This window comes from Mirounga angustirostris, unplaced genomic scaffold, assembly GCF_029215605.1.
Source record: "Mirounga angustirostris isolate CCGP_5_RB_7025 unplaced genomic scaffold, mMirAng1.0.hap1 SCAF_11, whole genome shotgun sequence".
NCBI classification, from domain to species: Eukaryota; Metazoa; Chordata; class Mammalia; order Carnivora; family Phocidae; genus Mirounga; species Mirounga angustirostris.
Window position 1 is genome coordinate 55,682,659 of NW_026991719.1, and position 12,282 is coordinate 55,694,940.

The following is a 12,282-nucleotide window of genomic DNA, read 5'->3' on the forward strand; positions in this document are numbered from 1 at the left end:
TGACAGTGGGAAGGTGGGCAGGCTGCCATGCGTTGGGCAGAGAAGGCCAACTTTGGGGTTCCACAGAGTATCTATAAAGTTTGCTGGGCAGAGTAACCCACATCTGAGTGCATGTGAAGTCTCTGCTGGAGCTCCCTCCGCAGAGCTGATGGGCCCAGGGCATACGGACGGCAGCACAAAAGGCCTAAAAAGAGAACAGAAGGGCAGGATTAGAGAGGAGGGGTGTTCAGGGAAATTCTGGGTAGGAAATCACTAGAAAAGCTTTCAAAGGAAAGGACGAAGCCCTTGGCTTTGTGTATCAGGAGTGGCTCAGAGGACGCAGGCAATGGGAGGTGCCAGAGCCTGGCTCAGCAGAGTGCTGGCAGACCACGGGCAACTTTTATAGACATGATCTCCCCGCCTTCTTTTCCCCTCCCTTCAAGGAAGAAGAGATGGGACTGAGTAGTCCCATTTTCCAGAGTGGGTACCAGGCTCTGAAAAGGGACCTGAGAGAGCCAGGCTTGCATAGTTAGGAAGTGGGCAGATCTGGGCTGTGAACCAGGTCAATCTGGTTTCAGAGCGCATGCTCCAAAATGCTCCAAAGGAGAAAAGGGAGAAAATGCCCTTGCATGGTGGCAGCTGACAGATCCCCTGAGCCCAGAGTTATGCACCTGGGGCTGGTGTAGCTTGGCCCTTGAGACATCCTGGGCAGCTGTAGCCCCTTCCTTGAGACACTTTAGGCTGCAAGGTGGGTGGAGGACATCAATCGAAACCCCTGCCTCCAACCCTCTTATGCTTAGGTCCTGTCTGCAACGTTCATGATCAGTGGCATTTCACTAGGCAGAAATAGGAGACGGCATTCCAGGCCAAGTGCACAGCCTGGGCAAAGGCATGGGGACTGGAGAGGCCATGGCAGGTGCAGGGCAGGTGAGACTAGGGCGGCCAGAGCAAGACCGTTGAGAGAGATGAGGAGAAAGGGGGGAAGCTGGTTGAGTCTTAGGCTGAAAAGGACCCCCAAGATTTTCTAGTCCAGATCCTTCCACTGGCTTGCACCCCTTATACAGCAGCCCTGGGCCACATGGTAAATGCCTGCTCCCCCTTCCCCCGGTCACCCTGCAGGATTTCCTGCAAGAAGTCAGAAGTGGCCTTACAGCTCATCTAGCCTGGTGCCTTCATTTGCAGATGGGGACACTGAGACCAAGAGAGGGAAAGTGACTCATGCAAGGCCACACAGCCAGCTAGTGGTAACCCGGGGGCAGGCTGTTTGTGGGCACTCAGTAAATATCCATTGAATTGAAGTTTGGAAGAGTCCAGGTAACCTGTGGTCAGAGAACTCTGTAGATACGCAGTAAGCCTCTCTCCTCCAGAGCGAGCATCCGCAGTTCCTGGGCCCCTCCTCAATATGTAGAGCAGTGCCGAACTAGGCACCTAGTAGGAACTCAACAAACATCTGTTGAATCAACAAAGGCCGGGTTGGAAAATGGTGGGACTTTAGGATGGTCATGAGGGCACTCAGGCTAAGGGGGCCCATGGGAGCTGATCCAGCCCTTGCTGCACGCACCAAGCCACGTGTCCTGGTGCAGGGCTGCAGACGCCCAAAGGAGGCACTTTTTGCTGACTTGTACTAGGACACTGTATAGGCTGGTGATGGTGCTGGGGGCCTCATAGGGCCAGAGAGAAAGTCAGTCTCCTCTGTAGGCTGCTCTCTCTCCTCCAAACAGGTATCCCTTTGGCCATGGCCCAGAACAGGAGAGATGCCTTCACCCTCCTAGACCCCAGCTATCAGTTAGCGCAGGAGCTCTCTGGGCCACCACATCCCACTGTGAACTCACACGAGTTTTCCCATCAGCTAATGCCAAATCCTTGGCTGCTCACTCTCTTGCTCACCCCCACATGGTGCACCGGCCTCTTAGGAGGTCTTTCCCCCAAACGTCCTCAGATTGTGTGTGCTTCGGAGGCACTGCCCTTCTGGAATCTTGAACAGCAAGGGGGCAAGCTTTTACAGATGGGGAAACCAAGGCTTAGAGAGGTGAAATAACTCGGTCAAGGTCACCCAGCAAGGACATCCTTACTTGGTTTTAAACTGAGATCTGTCTATGCCAAGGCTCATGCTTGGCCCATTGCTCCCCTGTAGGGCTCTCCCTCTGGATGCCTGATGGCAGGCCCTTGCCCATCCTGTCTGGTACAAGGTATCTGTGTCAAGTTGACATCAGAATCTCTGGCCATGTGCTATAGATGCCACCTGTGTGACTCTAGGCAGGAGCTCCCACCTGGCTTCTTAGTAGGGGACAGATGGACTTTTGTCCCACCCACTGGCCCTACCACTTAGAGCTATGGCAGGACTTCCAAGAGCAGCTCCCCAGTCTGTCCACCCTCCAGCCTGCTCAGGTTGGGCTCAAAGGCTGGGGAGTGTGCTCAGGAGCCAGGCCCTGACTGTATGAATTCCTGCTTCTAGTCTGGGCAGGATTTCCCTGGGAAGGGGGAGTCTGCAAATCCCAACTCTTCCCTAGAGGGAGCGTCAGCTCTAGCTCCGTCCTAGGGTTGGCTTGGCAAGGCAGGTAGGCAGATGAGAAGAGGGTCTGCTGATGCCCTATTTCAGGAAGACCCCAGAGCCTTGTGGGGCAGGGGCTGCTTGCCTGGTGGGCTGATCTGACTCTGCCTGGGTGAGGGGGCAAGAAGGAGGCCACTCCACAGAAAATGGAACCCCCATGCACAAGTCCAGCCCTCATGCTGCTCACCTTCGGCAGGGTGGGCCAGAGGGTGCTGAAAGAAGCTCCAATTAGTTGGGGAGTCTCAACCGTTCAGGCTCTTGTTGGGGAATGAAGGGAATGAAGAATGCATGGCACAGCAAAAGATGGAGAGAGAAAGATAGTGTCAGATAGACAGAGGGGTGAGAGAATAGAGAGAGCATAAGCCAGCGGATGAGCAAGGGAGACAATGGGAGTCAAGAGGCCTGGATTCTAGGCCCAGCTCTGTCATGTCTTGCATCATGCTCCCTGAGTGACCAGTCACTCCCTCTCTTTAGGCCTCTCAGTCCCATTTGTCAGGTTGTGGGGGGCAGGGGTAGGGCTGGCCCACCACCACCCCAGTTGCCCACCCAGCTTGACCTCAGTGGGGCCCTGGCCCTGCCACCACCCACTTCCTGCTGACCCTTCTGGAAGAATCAGGGATGAAGTCAAGACCCAGGGAGCCTTGCTACTTGGCCCGAGCATTCCCAGAAGTCTTAGATACTAACCCTATCATCGTCACCCCAAACGGGCGAAGGTGAAGGAAGGGAGAGTGAGGGGAGGAGTGTCCCACTTGTCCAGTCCCTCCTGGTGCCTTCCCAAACATCATCTTCCTCAATACTCGGAACTACCCTTCAAGGTGGGCCTTAGGACGCCTGAAGTGGGCACTCTTGCTAGCTCAAGGTTACAGAGTCAGTAGGCGGTGGAGCTGAGATAGAACACTCAGGTGGTAGTTTTGTGTCACTGCTCCAGGGTCCTGTCATGGCCGCAGCAGGGAGCCTCCCTCGCAGTTGGGCATTGTCACTCTGACTGACTGTTACCCTGTCCCACACGGGCCTGGCCACAAGGCAGGGGCTCTGGACAGGCTTATGGAAGTGAGCTAGACTGAAGGAGGTAGTCCAGAGAAGCCTTGGCAGGGGTGCGATCTGCCATGGGCGGTTGTGCCTCCCTGTTTCGGTGCCCCCTCCCCTGCCCAAAGTAGAGGTGCCTGGCATTGCCCCCGTCTTAGGATTCCGGGCAGGCCCAATTGACCCTGATGGTCCACGGGACCCTGCCGTTAGAGCTTCCATTGTCACTAGCGGGGGAGGGGGGAGAGTGAACATTGCTGCCCAGCATCCCAGAGCTGCCAACTGGGACCAGGTACAGAGCGGAGCAGGTTGCGAGCACCCAGAGTTGGAGCAAGAGAGGATGCAAGAGGCAGAAAGACAGACCCGGAGAGAGAGGGAAAAGAGGAAGCAGAGAAAAGTAGAGACAGACCAGAGCCAGGGAGACAGTGAGAACCAGCAAGAGAGAGACTCAGAGGCAGAAAAACATGCAGAAAGACAGAGAGAGAGAAACTGGAGAGAGACCCAGAATCATAGGGACAATGAGAGACAGAGAGGGAGGCCGCGCATAGGCCTAGAGGCAGAGAGACAGAGAAATGAAGAGGAAAACAAAGACAGAGAGAGGGAGACAGGGACAGAGACGTGGACAGAAGCAGTAGAAGGCAGAGGCCCAGAAGGGCAAAGAGAAGTGGCAGGGAGGGATGATGGCAGCCCCGAGCTGGAGGCCAGGCCTGAGCCATCCCAGCTCTGTCCAGGCTGGAGAGCCAGAACAGCAGGCCCCCTCCCAGGTTCCTGCTCCCTCCTCCCTACCTTTGCCTTGTGCTCCCCAGCCTTGTCCATTTGGGGCACACAGAGGACAAACAATACCATTTGTATGGCACAATGGGATAAGGCCTCACTGGGCCTTTCTGAGAGCTGAAGGGGTGAAGACCTCATCAGACTTGTAACCTGTTGGGCACAAGAGTTGGGAAGCCTTGTCCCCAAACACTGCTGGGATCCCGGCAGGGCACCAGAGCCAGTCCACAGCTGGGAGGGAAGACTCCAGAGCCCCACTTTGGTGCTTCCCCTTTCTCCTGGGGTTCTCAGTTTGCCCTGTGTTTTGGCGGCCCAGCATACCCAGTCCGCCGGCTGGGATGAGAAGCCACAGGGCAACGGGCCCAAGGCCACTGTGGGGCCCACCAGAAACCCATAGTCTGCTCCAGGTACAGCTGGCCACCCTTCTCCCGTCTCCTCCTATACTCATTTGTATACCCACCTCCCTCACCCTCTGCTCTGCCTTTTCTCTCACCTGACGTCTGCACCATCCTGACATGCTGCCTCCTTCCAGCCACCACCTATCCATTGGGCCCCAGATCCTATCTCCCCCCTGCCAGCCAGGTCGACCCCAGGAAGTCAGGCCTCTGGCCAAAATTTCAAAGGCTCCATGGCTACCAGCTACCTAAGCCCAGGAAGAGGGGCCTAGGACCCGCAGGAAAGCCTCTTTCTACCATCCGAGCTCTGCTTGACTGGGCTAGTCAGGGTAAGACCTAGCTCTGCCTTGCAGGCCTGGATCCCGCAAGGGTCAGTGTGAGGGCACCTCCCTCCCAGACATCACACTTTCCACTTTTCACCCTGCAACCTTGAAGCCCTCATGGTCTGCGTCTTCTCCTCTGGGTCCTGCAAGGCAAGGGCAGTGCGCACTCAGCCACCAGCCACCAGCCCTGCCCTGTGTCAGATGTTTAAGGTGATGGGACCCCAGAGCGCCATAGGACACAGGGGATTGAGCTTTCAGGCTCCAGGCTAAAGGGCTCAAGTGTGTGTGTGTGTGTATGTGTGTGTGTCCTGCACCCTAAGAGCATCACACTCCCAGTACACATCATGGGCTTTCAGCTGGGGTGGGGAAGAAGGGGACAGGTTCGGCTCTGAGGGCCTGGGGACCGTACTTGACCTGGTGAGGTCGGGCACCTGGCTCAGACCCAGAAGAAAGAATTCTCTCTCTCAGCGGGTATGTCTGCCTGGGGGTGGTGGGATGAGAGGAGAAGTCCAAAGCCCATTTACTCGCTGCCTACAGGGACAGAGAGACCAGGCCATTCTTGGTGGCATGGGAGAAGGACAGGTGTCTCTCCTCCACCGCCCCCCGCCCCCGCCATGCCCTCTGCCCTGCAGAAGCTGGTGTGGTTGATGGTTGATGGTTGGGTTGCTCAGGGGCAGCATGGAAGGGAGACAGCTCCCAGTGGGTACCCAGGAGCCTGGCAGTGATTCTCTGGCCATACTTTCGGCCTTTTTCCAGACCACAGTTAGGCCCTTAGCTGGCATCTGAGGCCCCACGCAGCCAGGTCACCCCGCCTAAGGGGAAACACTATTTCCATGCTCTCTACCCATTACATTCTTGGAAATGCCGAGGCTCAGTCGGTGAGAATGTCTGGCTCAGATCTTCCTCAGCAGAGGCCCCAAGTGACCAAAGCCTGTTCCTAAAGAAGCCTTGCCAGCAGTGGAAAGAACCCCTTAATCCCACCCCGGGGCTCACTTGGCATGGCTGCCTCAAGGGTTGAGCTTTGTCTTTGTAGTCCGTGCGCCCGCAGGGCTGTCTGGCCAGCACCTGCCACACAGCCAACCCTTCTATTTCTCTAGAAGAGGCAGCATAATGTTGAAAACAGAACATTCACGTTTGTGACCCTTGGGTTTAAACCTAAGTAAGACCGGCCATCTCCTGGCCGTGTGACATTAAGCGAGTCCTTGAACTTCTGTCAGCCTCCACTTTCTCATCAGCCAAAATGAGAATGTCAAAATGTCTAGTGCCTGTCTGCCTTACCTACCTCACAAGCCCTAGTTGGGGGGCGGTCATTTACTTAGCCATTAAAAAAAAAAAATGATTTATCAAGTACCTACCATGTACCAGACACTCTTCTGGGGCCTCAGGGTGCTACCATGAGGACGGGGGAGAGAAATTCTTTGCCTTTGAAGACCATCCTTTCTTGAGGCGGAATAGTCAATAAACAAACAGCTCGTAGAACATCAAGTGGTTGTAAGTACCGTAAAGATGAAGCCAAACGAGGGGGCGGAGGGTGAGGGCAGCGGGGCCCTGGCTCTGTCTTCCCCATCTTCCTGCCCTGCAGAGTCCACGTGGGTCCTGGCTTGTGAGTGGCCCAGACCGGCAGGCAGAGCAGGGCACTGATCTGAAAACCCAGTGGCCTGGCCTATTTCTGTCCTGGGGCCCTGGCCCTGATCCAACCCAGATCCCAGTCTCCCTTGCTTCCCCAGCTTCAATTCATGAGCTGGGCAGAAAGCCGGCTCTGCATTCCCTCCCGCCAGTCTCCTCAGCCACCTCCCAGCGGTCAGCCTGGGCAACCGCTCAGGCCTGCCCTCCCCGCCCCCCCACATAAGTGCTCGCCCTCCCCACCCTCATCTCCTACTCTGGGTACGAGTGGGGCTGCCGCTGTCCTCCGCCCAGCAAGCTAAAAGGCAGGAGCTCAGAATCAGCTGAGGCTTCACTGAAGGGGTACTAATGTCATCTCTCATCACGTGACGGGAGCGGAGGGAGGAATGAAATCAGCTGGGTTTCCCAGAGGCCCTCCACAGCTCCAGGCCTTCCCCACCAGCCTCCTCGCCAGGGTGCCAAGGCTGCTGTGGCATGGAGGGCGGAGCATCCGCAGGGCAGCCGAGGGAGGGTGGGGCTTTCGGCAGACTGGAGGGAAGCTGAAGTGGCGGAGCAGAGGGGTTTCCTCATGAGGCCCCTGCTCGAGGGCCTCGCGAGGGCCTTTCCCTCGGCAGCTATATCCGGGAGCTAGGGGCCAAGCGACGGTTCTCTAGGGGCCTAGCGACACTTCTCGTTACCCCTTCCCAATGTGTTTGCTTTTGCTTTTATGTGTTGGGGACTTAACATTGCTGGGGCTGCTACGCACGTTGAAAATTGTTGAGAAAGAAAGGTTTTTTCCTGTCTGCAAAAGTTAATCGAGCTTATTATAAAATTTGGGAGCTACAGAAAAGTACTAGGAAGACAAAAATACATTGCCTCCCGCCCACTACCCAGATATAATCCTTGTTCACATTTGGCTTTAATCCCTGCTGTCATTCTTCTCCGCCTCGGTCTAGAGCCCTGTGTCGTTGTACCGAGAGCTACACACACACACTTTAATATACTTAGGAACACACGTAATAATAATAGCTAGCTCTTACAGTAGGCCTGTTCGATGCTAAGCCTGGTCCTCTGTACTCTGCGTGCATTAACAGGATTATCCTCCCCAACAATCCTTAGAGGTAGGTGCTGTTATTAAGCCCGTGTGCCATCTGAGGAAACTGGGGGAAAGAGAGGTTGAATATCCAACCCAAGGTCATGCGTCTAGTAAGTGGCAGAGCGGGAAAATGTACCCAGACGATCTTCTTGACTTGGGCCATCTATGTGTTCAATCACAATACTAGACTGCCTTAACATGCATAAAGTGATACAATATATGTCCAAAAGATCGCATGCAATGTGCATGCCCGGTTTCAGAGACAGTAATGAAATGAGCATCTGTGGTGTCACCCACACCCCCAGCTTATGAAATAGAGCATCACCGTTCACGGGTTTTTTTGTTGTTGTTTTTTTTTTTCCCTTTCTGCCTCACAAGCTACCAGGCACATGTCCCTACATCACTCCAACTCTTAGATAGTATGACTCTTTAAACAGGAATGAGGATTCCTCCTCCGTGGCCTCCGAAATCCCCCTGGAATCTTGGGCCCACTGCTCTGCCCCTTCTGAGACAGGCCCCAGGACACACAGTGGCTGGCCAGCCGGGGTCGCTGGGTGGCCTGGGTAGCCCTACAGGCTCACCTTTTCTCTTGCTGATGCCCATCAGCCTATCCTCTGGCAGATGGGAGAGAACAGGAAGAAGAGATAAGGGGGAGAGGGGAAGGACAAGGGAGGGAGGGAGGAGGTGCGAGGTGCACACTCACTGAGCTACCGACGTGGGTCCTGGGACCCAGACTTTGGGGCCTGAAGGGTTCTGGGAGAGTACAGGTGGGTTGTCCTCTCCAACTCAACTGTACGGCCCAATATGGGGGACTATGTCCTGCAAACGGGAGAGGTCAGTACAAAGCATTTCCATTGCAGGGGCGCATGGGTGGCTCAGTGGGTTAAGCGTCTGCCTTCAGCTCAGGTCATGATCCCAGGGTCCTGGGATTGAGCCCCGCGTTGGGGTCCCTGCTCAGTGGGGAACTTGCTTCTCCCTCTCCCTCTGCTGCTCCCCCTGCTTGGGCTCTCTCTCTCTCTCTCTGTGTCAAATGAATAAATAAAATCTTAAAAAAAAAAAAAAAAAAAAAAAACAGAAACAAAATACTTCTATTCCAATGGACTCAGAGGCATTCATTCAACACATTTTCTGGACATCTACTACATGCTAAGCACAGTGCTGTGTTCTGGGACACGGTGGATGAGGAGACGACCACCATTCCTGCTCTCATGGGGGGTTTCACCTATCTATCTATCATCTATCTATCTATCTATCTATCTATCTATCTATCTATCTATTTATCTATCTATCTATCTAGACGACCACCATTCCTCCATCTCATGGGAGGACAGACATTCAATGACTACCGCCCAAATAATGATGTGATTCTGGTTGACGTGAATACTCTGAAGCGGATATGTGAGCTGCTAGAAGGGCATATGACAGAGGTTCCTGCTAGCCTGGGGTCAGGCCTGGGGAAGGGGAGCCCTTAAGAACTTGGCCTGCATCCTCTACTGCAGGTGGAAGAAGGTGGGGATGGAAAGGGCAGGCAAGGCTCGGGCTCCTGTCCACTTGAAGTCCTTCCAAAGGCCCAGAATCCACTGGCTGGTGGGTGGCCTTTGGCCTGGACCCAGCTGAATTGGGTAGCCTTTCCCCCTTCTTCTTTCTCCTACAGTCACTCCCAGGGGAAGGCTTGACCCATCTCCTTTGTCTAGTCCTACACTTAGTGGCAGGCACTCTGAATGAGCATGCTGGGCAGCCTCCGGGGCAAGTCACCCCAGTCGAGTGCCTCTCTGATGGTTAGGCATCTGAGTGCCAGGACTTGTCCACATCCGAGTGCTCCTGCTGGCCCAGCCCAGGTGGCCTTGAACCTCAGTGGCAGCTTCTGCCCTTCCTGGGGTCCTCCCCTCCCCATTCTGCACCCACACAAGGGCCCAGACCCTTCCCTCTGTTTCAGGAGACACTGGGAAAAAGAGAGGCTGAAAGGCCAGGCATCCAGAGCCCAGTCTGACTCACCTCGGGGGCCCCAGGTGGCAGAAAAGGGCCTCTCCCCCTCCTCTTGCCCATCCACTCATCCTTCACGGAAAGTGCCTGAGTCACAGGGTATCGTGGTTAAAAACACAAGCTCCTGTGTCAGATGGGCCAGGGTTTGAATCCTGGTTGTGCCAGTTAGTAGTCGTGTAGCCCTGGGCCAGTTACCTAACCATAGGCTTTCTCGTCCCCCCTGTAAAATGGGGATGACGGTGGCAGTACCTATATCGTGGAGTGGTCACAAAGACTCAGTGCATACACATGCTTGCAAAGTGCTTAGAGTAGCACTTGGCACTAAATAGAAGATGTAGAGATTAGCTCTTTATAGCTTTGCTGTCTCCCGGGGCCTGGGGCAAAAGGCAAGTGTTGATCTGAGCCCTGCCTTGGACATCCCCAAGCAAACCTATTGCCCAGAGTATGGAGGCTTGAGAACAGTTGGTTTCTTCGTTCTGTCAGAGATTCATAGACTCTGCACCTGTCGTGGCTGGAAAAACCCTCAGAGACCATCCAGGTCAGCCACTCCCCCCTCCCCAGCAGACGAAACACTGAGGTCCAGGGAGGGGGCCCAGAGTGCATGGCAATGTCGTACAGAGAGTGAGGGATGGAGAAGGGGCTGTGACCTTGGCCTTTTAGTCACAGCATCAGTCTAGGTCGGTCACTCAGCATTCTCAAGCTTGGATTCAAGTCTGGGCTTTGGCACTTGATGGCACTTGGCTGCGGGACCTCGAGCAAGGAACTTAACTCATGCGAGCTTCAGGTTCCCGGTCTGTAAAATGCGAAGGATCCTATCTACCTCGTAGGGTTGTTGAGAGCATGAACTAGAATAATGCATGGAAAGTGCTCGACGTGGGGCCTGGCACAAAGTAACACACGTTAGCTGTCATTCTTAAGCCAAAGATCTTTCACTGCCCCGGGATGCTGGTGCCGGCGCTCAGGTGGCACTCACTGAGCAGGCCAGGCCAACCCCAGGGGCTCGCCAACTGACTCTGTGCCCATTTGGCTGGCCTATCAATTCTTCCCCTCTGGGCTCAGGCCCTCTGTGCCTGCTGTGAAGGCAGCCCTGACTGGCTTAAACTGGAAATGACCCGTCAGGGGCCTGGCTGGATTAGACGCATTCAGGCTTAAGGACAAAGGAGATGCCAGGTGGCGGTGTGAAGGTATCACCCATACTCCCTGCCCGGGGGGGAGAACAAGATTTCCTCTGTCTTCTCCCTCAGGCTAAGCCAGACAGGAGACCCAACTTCCTTGGAGGCCATGTCTTGGGTCGCTTTGAGCCAGGGTTTTTCCCTTCAGAAGCCAGCCCGCAGGCCAGGTGGAGCTGGGACCATTTGACAAAAGGGCTGTCACAGAATGCCCGTTCCAGCATTTCTCTGGAATCCTCATGTGGAGAGCTTTGAGGATGCTCGTGCCAAGGCTCCAGCCAGCCTGGACTCCGCTTGGTGGAGCAGGACTGGGTCTGGGGCATGGACATTGACTTGCAGCTCCCCACATGATTCTGATGCAAGCCCCTGCACCAGATGCTGCAGAAGGCACGGCACGTGATTTCAAGATGCTTCAGCCGAGGTTCCTGGCCTGAAGAGACATCCAGGCTAGCGGGGAGATAAGTAAAGAAACAACAGTAAGGAAAAGGGACATTTGCTCTGATGTGAAAGTACGTTGGCAGCACGAATGGGCTTTACCTGGGTTGTTTTGCAGAGGAGGCAGCATTTGAACTCGGATCATCCATGTAGACAACATTCAGAAACTGTGTGTTGGGCCCCTGCTATGTACTAGGGACAAGTCCAGGTGTTGGAGATACGGCAGTGACCAAGAGGAAGTCCATACCCTCCTGGAGCCTAATTCCAGTAAGAATGTCCTGTGAAGGGCCAGTGAGGTGGGGGAGCGGGGGTGGGGAGAAGGCATGCCAGGGAGACGGACCATCACAAGCAAATGGGCGGGGAAGAAGAGGGCTTGTTTTAACACTGCTGTTTTTTTTTTTTTTTAAAGCTTTTTTTTTTTTAATTTTTTATTCTTATGTTAATCCCCATACATTACATCATTAGTTTTAGATGAAGTGTTCCATGATTCATTGTTTGTGCATAACACCCAGTGCTCCATGCAGAATGTGCCCTCCTCAATACCCACCACCAGGCTAACCCATCCTCCCACCTCCCTCCCCTCTAGAACCCTGTTTGTTTTTCAGAGTCCATCGTCTCTCATGGTTCGTCTCCCCCTCCGATTTCCCCCGCTTCATTCTTCCCCTCCTGCTACCTTCTTCTTCTTCTTCTAACACTGCTGTTTGATGTGGTCCAAGCTCTCGCATCAAAAGCACAAGTGGCAAGATAAGAGAAACGAAATCTGGGCAGGGCGCAGATGATGAGAGTGGGTGCACAAAAGCCCAATCAAGGAGCAGGAGTCTATCCTGAGGACAACAGGAGTGGTGTCAATGTTGTGAGCAGAGGAATGACTCGCTCCGATTTGGGTTTAGAATGATGACTCTGGGGTCCCTGTGGAAGAAGCTGGACCGCTGGCCCATCCTAGGTGGATCTTGCT